This window comes from Spermophilus citellus, assembly GCF_964194105.1.
Source record: "Spermophilus citellus genome assembly, chromosome: 2".
Lineage (NCBI taxonomy): Eukaryota > Metazoa > Chordata > Mammalia > Rodentia > Sciuridae > Spermophilus > Spermophilus citellus.
This window is the reverse complement of record NC_138183.1, coordinates 35,923,869-35,933,704: the sequence shown is the minus strand read 5'-3', so window position 1 is coordinate 35,933,704 and position 9,836 is coordinate 35,923,869. Positions and strand designations below refer to the sequence as shown.

Below are 9,836 nucleotides of genomic sequence, written 5' to 3'. Positions count from 1 at the left end.
GGGCTGGGGTTATGGCTCAGCGGTAGAGTGCTTGCCTCACACGTGCAAGGCCCTGGGTTCGATCCTCAGCACCACATATAAATAAATAAATTAATTAAGTTATAAAAAATAAAAATTAAATACAAATAACCTAAATGTATTCTCCCTCTTACTTAGAAAATGTTTCCTGGGCTGGAATTGTGGCTCAGTGGTAAAGCGCTCGCCTGGCACATGCGAGGCCCTGGGTTCGATCCTCAGCTCCACATAAAAAATAAAGAAATAAAATAAAGGTATTGTGTCCAACCACAACTAAAAAATAAATATTAAAAAAAAATGTTTCCTGCCACCCTTCCAGTTACCCCTTTTGAAACCGTTTCAGCAATTAAACAAAATAGTGTTCAATGTTTTTCACCCCTGACAGACCAAGAAACTTATTTCTTAATTTAAAAACAAACAGCTAAATTTTTATTAAGAAGAAAACCGTGCCAGCGTATTGGAGACAATTATCACTTGTGCCTTACTAGTAGAAAAGATTTAAAAAATGGATTTAATCCTTTTTTTTTGACCAAGTTTACTTTTCAAAAGCAGCATAACCCTTCACTTCTGAATCATTTATCAAATCAATAGTGTTGGGTTGGATTTGTGGCTCAGTGGTAGAGAGCTTGCCTAGCACACGTGAGGCATTGGGTTTGATCCTCAGCACCACGTAAAAATAAATAAAATAAAGGTATTGTGTTCATCTACAACTAAAAAAAAAAAAATTTAATCAATAGTGTTTAGTAAATGACACTGGACCATCTATTCAAAATAAAATACAAAAGCCGGGCACAATGGGTAATCCCAGTGGCTTGGGAGGCTGGAACAGGAGGATAGTGAGTTCAAAGCCAGCCTTGGCAAAAGCAAGGCACTAGCAACTCAAGTGAGATCTTGTCTCTAAATAAAATACAAAATAGGACTGGAGATGTAGCTTAGTGGCGGAGTGTCCTTGAGTTCAATCCCTGGTACCCCCCCAAAATTAATTAATTAGATACAATGTATGTGACTACATGTGTTTAGATTTTTATAGCATTTCTGGATTCCTGACACATCTGAACCCCCAAACAATGGTTTTTCTTTTTCTTGTCCTCCTTCCTCATATTCTCTTCATAGTAGAGACAAAAACAGGACTACAAAGGTAAAAGCCTTATATTTTTAGAGGAAGATGACTGAGGGAATTTTAAACTAAAATTGACAAATTAAGAGTACTGAAAAATCAATTACATCATGTTAACAATATTATGTGCAGGAAAAAAAGATGGAGTAATTCATCCTAATCATTTTAAATATAAGAGTTGGAAATGGGTGGGGGGGGGGGGCACAAGGGCATATACCTGTAATGCCAGCTACTGCCTCAGGAGGCTGAGACAGGAGGTTCATAAGTTCAAGGCCAGTTTGGGCAATTTAGTGGGACCTGTCTCAAAATAATAAATAAATAAAAAGGGTCTGGGATATAGCTCACTGGTAGACCACTCCTCAGTACCCCCCCACCAAAAAAAAGAAAGAAAAAGAAAAACAGCGGTCTTTTAGTATATAAGAACTCACTCCATACTTAAGACAAAAGGTACAGTGTAGTGTTATATTTCATCCCACCTGCTATATAAACAAAAATTGGCTCTACTAGAAAACATCCATATTTGAGAAATGTTAAGTACAGTAAAACAAAAAATCATATGTTCAAAACTAACAGAGGAGTTAAGTATTTACAACTAATTTACATTTTTGAAAAGTTGAAAGCTAACATGAATCAGTACCTTGCATTCTCTTTTTCCCTTTCCAGGGGGAATAAGAAGCAGATTCAAGAATCTATGTCAGCACGACAGTAAGTTTTGTCACTTTCACTGAACACAAGATATTTTTAAATCTCTAATATGATAAAATTAATGCTAAGTACTTTAAAACTAAAACATTTACATGCATTTTGCCATTCAAGTGATTTTTAAAAAATACTTCTACTTTTTGTGACAGTCTGTCTCTTTTGAGAACACTAATCCTAAATTTAGGAAAATACTCCACTATAAAATGATTTTATTCCAAATCCCATCACTCATAGAATTTTGCTAGACACATCAATTAACCAAAATCCAGCTTGTCAGCATCCCCAAATAACCAAAAGTTAGGTTTTTGACACAACTTTCAAGAGAAAAACAGCAAATCTCTAGAAAACAAATTGATCTCAGTATTTTCAAAGTCCTGGTCCCGTTATTCAGCAAAACCCAAGGACCCAGAACAGATCTTCAACCCATTAATCTTACCTGGCAAGTCACCAAGCTGGCTGTGGTGGCCAGGTCAGTGTTCCCAAGTTTGCTGAGATTTCCAGAAGGGTTAAAGTAAATAGTGGAAGGCCTTCTTTAGGCTTAGGGGCTTTTCTTTAAAATTCTTTCTCCTCTTCCCATCTGGACTTTTCCCTCCAACTTTTTAGCTTACAGCCAAGCACCTTCACCACGGAAATTAGAAGACTTTAGCAAATGAAAAGCAAATTCTCCAAAAAAACAATGAGGCTCCAAGCCCACCTTTTATCTAAGGCACAACATCCCATGAAGGACAATAAATCACCAATGATGACTAAGGATGGTATTATAAAGAGACAGATGAGAAGGGTGGGAACAAGGGGTTAAGAGAATAATTCTATAAAATGAGTCTACTCTGCTGCTCTCCCATAAGCTTTCTTTGCCAAAAAGCAATCTGCTTGTAGCCCTGCCTGGCCCGAGTGGACAGGAAATGTCACATTCCTCAGCAAACTGAGGCAGAGTGCCAAGGTCAGGTAGTAAGTGTAGGAATAAATGATCCAGTGAAAAGATGAGGGCTGAAAAGACAATGGTTTGCTAACAGTTACCTCGGGGATTACGCTCCTGGACACAACAGGTTGCTAGCGATAGCCCCAGTGCTCCAGTTCCTTCCCACCCTTAGGCTACTGGGAGAAGAGAGAAGGTAACAATTAAAAGGGAGATTCTAGGATCTGTAAAAGAGCAAGTCACAACCACTTCCATGGACACCCAGCTCTAGGATCCCCTCTCTTAGGAGAAGTCTGTTGCTATATCTTTTCTTTAAAAAAAAAAAAAAAAACTTGCTTTCTACACTTTCGTAGGCGGTTCTCAGGTGTTTAATTTTCAACATCGGGGAACAAGGACCCTCTCCTGATCTCCAAGACCAGTATCAGTATTCTCTATTCTCTTCAACCTCTAAAGAAATATCCAATGTATTTAACATCTTCTATGTGCTACAACTCAAAAATATATATACATATTTTGGAAACTTTTTTTCAGTTCTTGAAAGTGAAGAGTTTCTTCTATTCAAATTAATCAGAACCAGAACACATTACTTAGTCATCAAACTTTTTATTGTCTTTACCTAAAATTCTTCCTCCAAATTATTTAAAATTTTCTTCTATTTAGGAAATAGCTTCTACAGTACTTTCTACTATGCCAGAAGACAGACAACAGTAAATGACCATTTCAGAAGGAAAAAAAACCTAACAGTCAAAACTCACCCCCATTCACTGCTTTATATTGTATCTATGTACAAATCTGTTTTCCAAACAGGAAGAAGGAGGGATGGCTGTCTCTTAACCACCTAATTTCCCACAGCTTCTTACACGAAGCTTTGAAGTAGTGGACATCCAATGAATGCCTATTTAGTTATTAAACACTTTAGTGTTTAATAACAAGTTTGGACATTCCAAAATACTGACTGCACCCCTCAAAGTCAGCCGCCGGCTCCCGAATCCAGATCGCCCATGGCCTTTCTCTGATGAAATGAAACCTCTTCGCTCAAGAAGACACAGGATGGGGGCAAGAGAGCCACCCGACTTCCTCCCGCAGGGCACCAGATTCTCTATTCACTTCGTCAAGCTGCAGGTCGGGAGGCCTTTCCCACTCCATCCCGTTAAGCTAGGTCTGCGTCCGGAGATCCGCAGGGGAACGAGCCCCCGCCCCACCCGGCAGGCAGACAGCCTGGCGTCGGGACACTGGGGACGCCTGCGCAGAAGAACCCGCCTCCCACCCGCCGTGCCCCTCGGATCCGAAGGGTAACAATACCCCCTTCTGAAAGACAGGCGGGATAGGCCGGGGACACCAATACGCGTCCGCACGCTCCCTGACGCCTTGGCGCGTCTCGGGTGCTCAACCGTCTTCAGGTGCCGCGCTCGCGCCATCACTACTCTTGCTGACAGGGTCGCCTCACCTGAGCCGGGCTCCGCCCCCCTTCTCCCCGCTGGAGGAGGCGGTGACCCTTCTCCGATCCGACCCGATAGTGTCGGAGGAGGCGGGAACGTCCAGACTGGCGTCTCGGTGATGGGACTTCCTCTCCCTTCCGCCCGCCCCCCCGCCCGCCCCTCCTTTCGTTCTCTCAGCTCCTTCTGCCGGTTCGCCGCGTCTCTCTGTGAACACCGCGGCGGCGGCCGACAGTAAACGGAAGTGACGCAATGCAAGATCACCTACCCGCTCTATTTCTCCTCCCCTACGACCGGGATGCAACCAATCATCAAAGGGGAGGGCGGAGTCGGGGTGGAGTGCAGCCTGTCTCCCGCGGAACCCGGAGGAATTTACTCGGCCCCCTGAAAAATTGACCAATCCACAGTCCCAAGAGCCCGGCTCTGTTTACTACCGACCGAATCCGTCAGCACTCTGGCCAATCACCGTTTGCCTTAAAACTGTTAAATGCCGCGGCTGGGGATGTGGCTCAAGCGGTAGCGCGCTCGCCTGGCATGCATGCGGCCCGAGTTCGATCCTCAGCACCACAGACCAACAAAGATGTTGTGTCCGCCAAGAACTAAAAAATAAATATTAAAAAAAAATTCTCTCTCTCTCACTCTCTCTTTAAAAAAAAAAACTGTTAAATGCCTTTAAGGCGGGATTTATCACTAAGCAACTCCAGGTTAGGACTATAGAAAAGTGACTGTGTGCCAGGGCCAATCAAAATCCGCTGTGGCTAGACAAGCATGTTTTCCGCCTAATTCTGCCAATCATAATCACCACTGCTTGAGGGCTGAAAGCTCCCGGGAGGCGGGCCTGCAGGGTAGTGCGTCCCGCCCTTGCCTGGTCCTAAACAGTTTTTTTCCATCCTCGCAGCGCTGGCCATTCGGTTCTTTGGGGCTCCTTCTTTGAAGTGAGTTCCCTTGGCGAAATCCACGCACACGGTGGGAAGTTGTTCCCAGCACATAGATGGCGGAAAAGATAAAACGAAGTCCCAAGGAGCTGTTTAGGTTAAGCCAAATCCATACTTAAAACGCCGAATTTAAAAAATGCCTTTCATCTGATGACAATTAGGTGGAACTATGCCCCACGTCCACTCAGGTTTGGCGGCCAGTCTGGAAACGGCGGCGCCTGTAGAGCCTGGCAGGCGGGTCCAGATTTCTGAGTCCGGGTCTTGACTGTGCATTCCTCGTCCCAGATCATGCAACCTTGTAATCTCCAGAACCAAGTTTATACTCGGCCACATCTCAACAAAAATTGGAAGCGCTAAGCTTTCCCAGCAATATCACAGACGTGAAAGGGTCGCAAGGTCAGAAACGACCAAGCTCCGGGATTGGTGCCAGGCTCCCAGGTGCAAGCTGGATGAACAATGCGAACCCTGACTCAGATGGGTCACAGCGGCCCCTCCAGGGCGCCCGGCTCTGGGAAGAAGCCCTCCTTTCCCTAGGGAAAGATGAAGATGAAAGCCCTAGGGGCCTTGTGCAGGAGCTGTCCGGGAGCTCTGCGTGGCCCGGGAAACAAAGGCTCGCGAATGCAGCTGATTTCTTTGCGGTTGGTGGGGGGGGGGGGCCTGGATCCCAGGACTTCCTTAAAGTTGAAACTCCCAGATTTCTAATGTTACTTAACACCCAAATATCATTTCAGCTGATTGCATCCCTCAGTTATCGGTTGGAAGTGTCCTTTGGGTTTGTTTATTTAAAGCCTCCATAAAGTGTGATGGTCAGTTTTGTTCAGATTCCCTAACATTTTATAGTTCATATATATATATATATATATATATATATATATATATATATATATATATATAACCATATTGGGTAAATAGATAATATGGAATATTGACAATAAACCAGGCACTATAGGAGATCCTTAAGCATAGGGGCCTTATAATAATTATGTGGCCTAGGTACTATCTCAAATTTACAGACTGTCAAAAGTTAAAATGACTTGTAAGTGGACACCCTTCCAAATTACTGATGGGGATATCACTGATGCTCTCTTTGAAGATAATATGGTAATCTCCATCGAAATTTAAACCTGGTGCAGCGGCAGGTTCCTATATTCCCAGCAACTTCAGAGGTTGACGCAGGTGGATCACAAGTTAGAAGCCAGTCTGGACAACTTCTTGAGACCCTGTCTCAAAAATAAACAAATAAAAACGGCTGGGGGGCTGGGGTTGTAGCTCAGAGGTAGAGCACTTGCCTTGTATGCGGAAGCACTGGGTTCGATCCTCAGCACCACATAAAAATAAATAAAATAAAGATATTCAGTCCATCTACAACTTAAAAAAAAACAAAAACGGCTGGGGATTTAACTCAGTAGTAGAGCACCCCTAGACTCAATCCTTGTACATTTTTTAAAATACTCATTCTTTCCCTTCTAGTTGGCATTTTCTATAAATGTTCGCTATTGAAATACACAAATTTGGAAAAATACATCTGAGGCTGTACACCAGAGCTTTGTTGGAGGAAAAAAAGAAAAGAACTGGGCATGATAACATACACATGTAATTTCAGCTACTCAGGAGGCTGAGGCAAAAAGATTGCAAGTTACAGGCCAGCAAGTTTGAGGCCAGTCCGAGCAATTTAGCAAGACCCTATTGCCGCAGTCTGTCTGGGCACAATTCAGGTGCCACTTGTCAAAAGAAACGAACTTTAATAGGAAAGGTAGCAGAATACAACAATTACTAATACGGCATTATGTAAAATTGTGGATGTGTAACCGACGTGATTCTGCAATCTGCATTTGGGGTAAAATTGGGAGTTCATAACCCACTTCAATCTAATGTATGAAATATGATATGTCAAGAGCTTTGTAATGTTGTGAACAACCAATAAAAAAAAATAATAAAAAAAAAAGAAACGAACTTTATTTTTAGAACCACACACACACCAAACAAAACAGCTCCTCAGGAAAAACCTCCAGAGCCCAACTGCCACCACCGGCTTCCCACAAGCCTCTCAACCTCCCCCACTCCTCCTGCTTTTGAGGCCGATTGCCTGGGTCGTGTGGGCAGGGCCAAAAAAGTCCCCCAATGAGCAGCTCCGTGGTCTGAAAGGGCAAGGAAACAGCCCAATGAGCATCACCGTAGAGGAGCCAATCAGTTGGCAGCTAGAAGTTGCTGGGCCGCGTGAGCCAATCATCAGCTGGCAGCTGGAAGTTTGCTGGCAGCTAGAAGTTTGCTGGGGCCCCTTGGGCTGTGGCTCTCAACATCTCCCCCTCTCTGTTTAAACAACAAGCATGTGGCTTAGGGATCATGCCTGCCTTAGGTTGTCTAATACTACATATGGTCCTTACCCGTTATCGGATGAGCTGACCTCAAGGCAACAGCCTCCTATCTTAGGTCGGTACCATTGCAATTGGATCTTACCCATCACTGACTACCGGTCCAGTATACAGCCACACCTGTGGATAGGTCTTTGTACCAGCAGGGGGGTGAGGTTCTTTGCCTCACTTCTGTTGGCCCCCAAATTTTAGCTAAACGACCATGACAAGCAGAAGGGAGGAAGATACGCCAAGCCAATTGATGGATCCTTTTGGAAAAATTGTACCACCGATGACATCATCAGCAAAAATACCCCAACACTACCACAAGTCACTGCATCAACAGATAGTTCACAATGCATACAAGTGAGTTCACAATGCATACAAGTGATACATAGTCCAGGCAAGTTCTGCAAGCAGTTCAGTGATGGCTATTGCAGAAGCTGTAGATTGGTTTTATCTTTGTCTTCACTGGCACTGGGATGAAGTTAGGAATTCTGGCAATAATGGCTAAAGAAAAAATTATATAACATTCCAGAAGGCACTAAAAGAAAACAATTTTCTTAACAATTTACATTATCTTGAACAGAATTATTAAATATAATGAAAAGGAAAGGTGAAAGTAAACAAACAGATCTGTTAACCTCCTTTATTGTTCACATATTTAAAAAATCCTCAACAGCTGTTTACCCAATTTAAATTAAACCATTTAAATCGTGAATAAAAAAAATATTTGGATCCATTTTTTCATGAGCACTCATCATATATCATATATGGACATACGTACATACAAACATACAACATAAAACACAAGTGTGCACACAACACATAACATAATAGTAAAGGCCTTATAACTTTTTACAGGTGAAATCTCCATTGCAATGTTTAAAAACTCTATAGTCAAAAAATAGAACTGATCAGCAAAACATTAACCTAGGTCTGTATGAGCTCAAAAAACAAAATAGAACTTCATGATGTGGGAAAGGGTAATAATAAAATAGATATTGAAAAAAGCATCCTGGTTCTGTCGCAGATGTAAGAAAAGCCAAACTGGAGTTTTGGATATCAGTTGTTATGGATTTGAGCCAAATCATCTTCTTTTTGGTCTGTAGAAATCGCTTTAGTTAATCTTTCTGGAATCCAAATCGGCTGCTGTTCTCCCTGTGGAAACACACAAACAGACCCCCGACTCCAGACAATCACTGGGTCAGGGCCTTAGTTAATCTCTCTGGAATCCAAATCGGCTGCTGTTCTCCCTGTGGAAACACACAAACAGACCCCCGACTCCAGACAATTACTAGATCAGGACCTTTCCATTGTCCTGTTAGAATATCCTTCCAAAGTACCTTGGGCTTATGTAAATTTTTTGGACACATATGCCTTTCCGCAGCACTAAGCCCTGATGAATCCAAATTTAAAAAGTTTAGAGTAAAAAGGGTTATTTTAAGTTTATCTTTGGGGAATATATACCCCTTCCCAATTCCTTCTTTTTGCTTTAATAAGTACATTTTAATAGTTTGATGAGCTCTTTCAACTATGCCTTGTCCCTGTGGATTGTATGGGATTCCTGTTATATGAGTAATGCCAAATGATGAGCAAAATTGCTTAAAAGAGGTAGAAGTATAACCAGGGGCATTATCTGTTTTTAACTGTTTTGGAACGCCCACTGTGGCAAAATTTTGTAAGCAATGAGCTATAATATCTTTAGTTTTTTCTCCGGCATGAAGGGAGCCCATCAAAAATCCATAAAAAGTATCAACTGTAATGTGCAAATATTTTAATTTTACAAATTCTGGCAAGTGTGTGACATCCATCTGCCAAATATGGTTAGGTATCAATCCTCTAGGATTGACTCCAAGATTAACTTGTGGTAAAAAGGTCACACAATTTTGACATTGTTTTATTATTTGTCTAGCTTGTTCCTTAGTTATTTTAAAATGCTTTTGTAAAGTATTAGCATTGACATGGAACTTTTTATGAAAATTTATAGCTTCTTCTAGTGTAGAGAAAATATGTATGTCATGTGTAGATTTATCTGCTAAATCATTGCCCAAACTAAGGGCTCCAGGCAATCCTGTATGTGCCCTGATATGTCCTATAAAGAACGGATCTTTTCTGTCCCAGATTAGACTTTGTATAGTGGAAAGCAAATAAAAAACAGTAGAGGAAGGGGAAATCCTACCAGCATCTTCAAGGGATACTATAGCATTAACTATATACTGACTATCGGAAAATAAATTAAATACAGAATATTTAAACATCACAAAAGCTTGTAATACTGCATTAAGCTCTACCTTTTGAGCTGATTGTTTGGGTACTAAAAATGTAAAAGTTTGATCAGGTGTAACTATTGCTGCTGTACCA

General features: G+C 41.9%; 1 protein-coding gene and 1 long non-coding RNA gene across 4 annotated transcripts in view; one reads left to right on the top strand and one right to left on the bottom strand.

The window, feature by feature from the left end:
- The window catches only part of ZBTB5 (zinc finger and BTB domain containing 5), a 34,104-nt gene extending 29,493 nt beyond the window's left edge, over window positions 1–4,611 (bottom strand). Inside the window, exon 1 of one of the 3 annotated variants that reach the window (XM_081281013.1) lies at window positions 4,198–4,611. The gene's annotated coding sequence lies outside the window, so the exon portion shown is untranslated. Of the gene's footprint in view, window positions 1–3,505 lie in introns of all 3 variants that reach the window. The other 2 variants (XM_081281012.1, XM_081281011.1) reach the window with 2 other exon arrangements.
- Window positions 161–3,532, top strand: LOC308642222. Its single transcript, XR_014020504.1, has 3 exons — window positions 161–269; window positions 1,796–1,837; window positions 3,411–3,532. It is a non-coding gene; the product is annotated as an uncharacterized lncRNA (long non-coding RNA).
- Window positions 4,612–9,836: the final 5,225 nt, after the last annotated feature.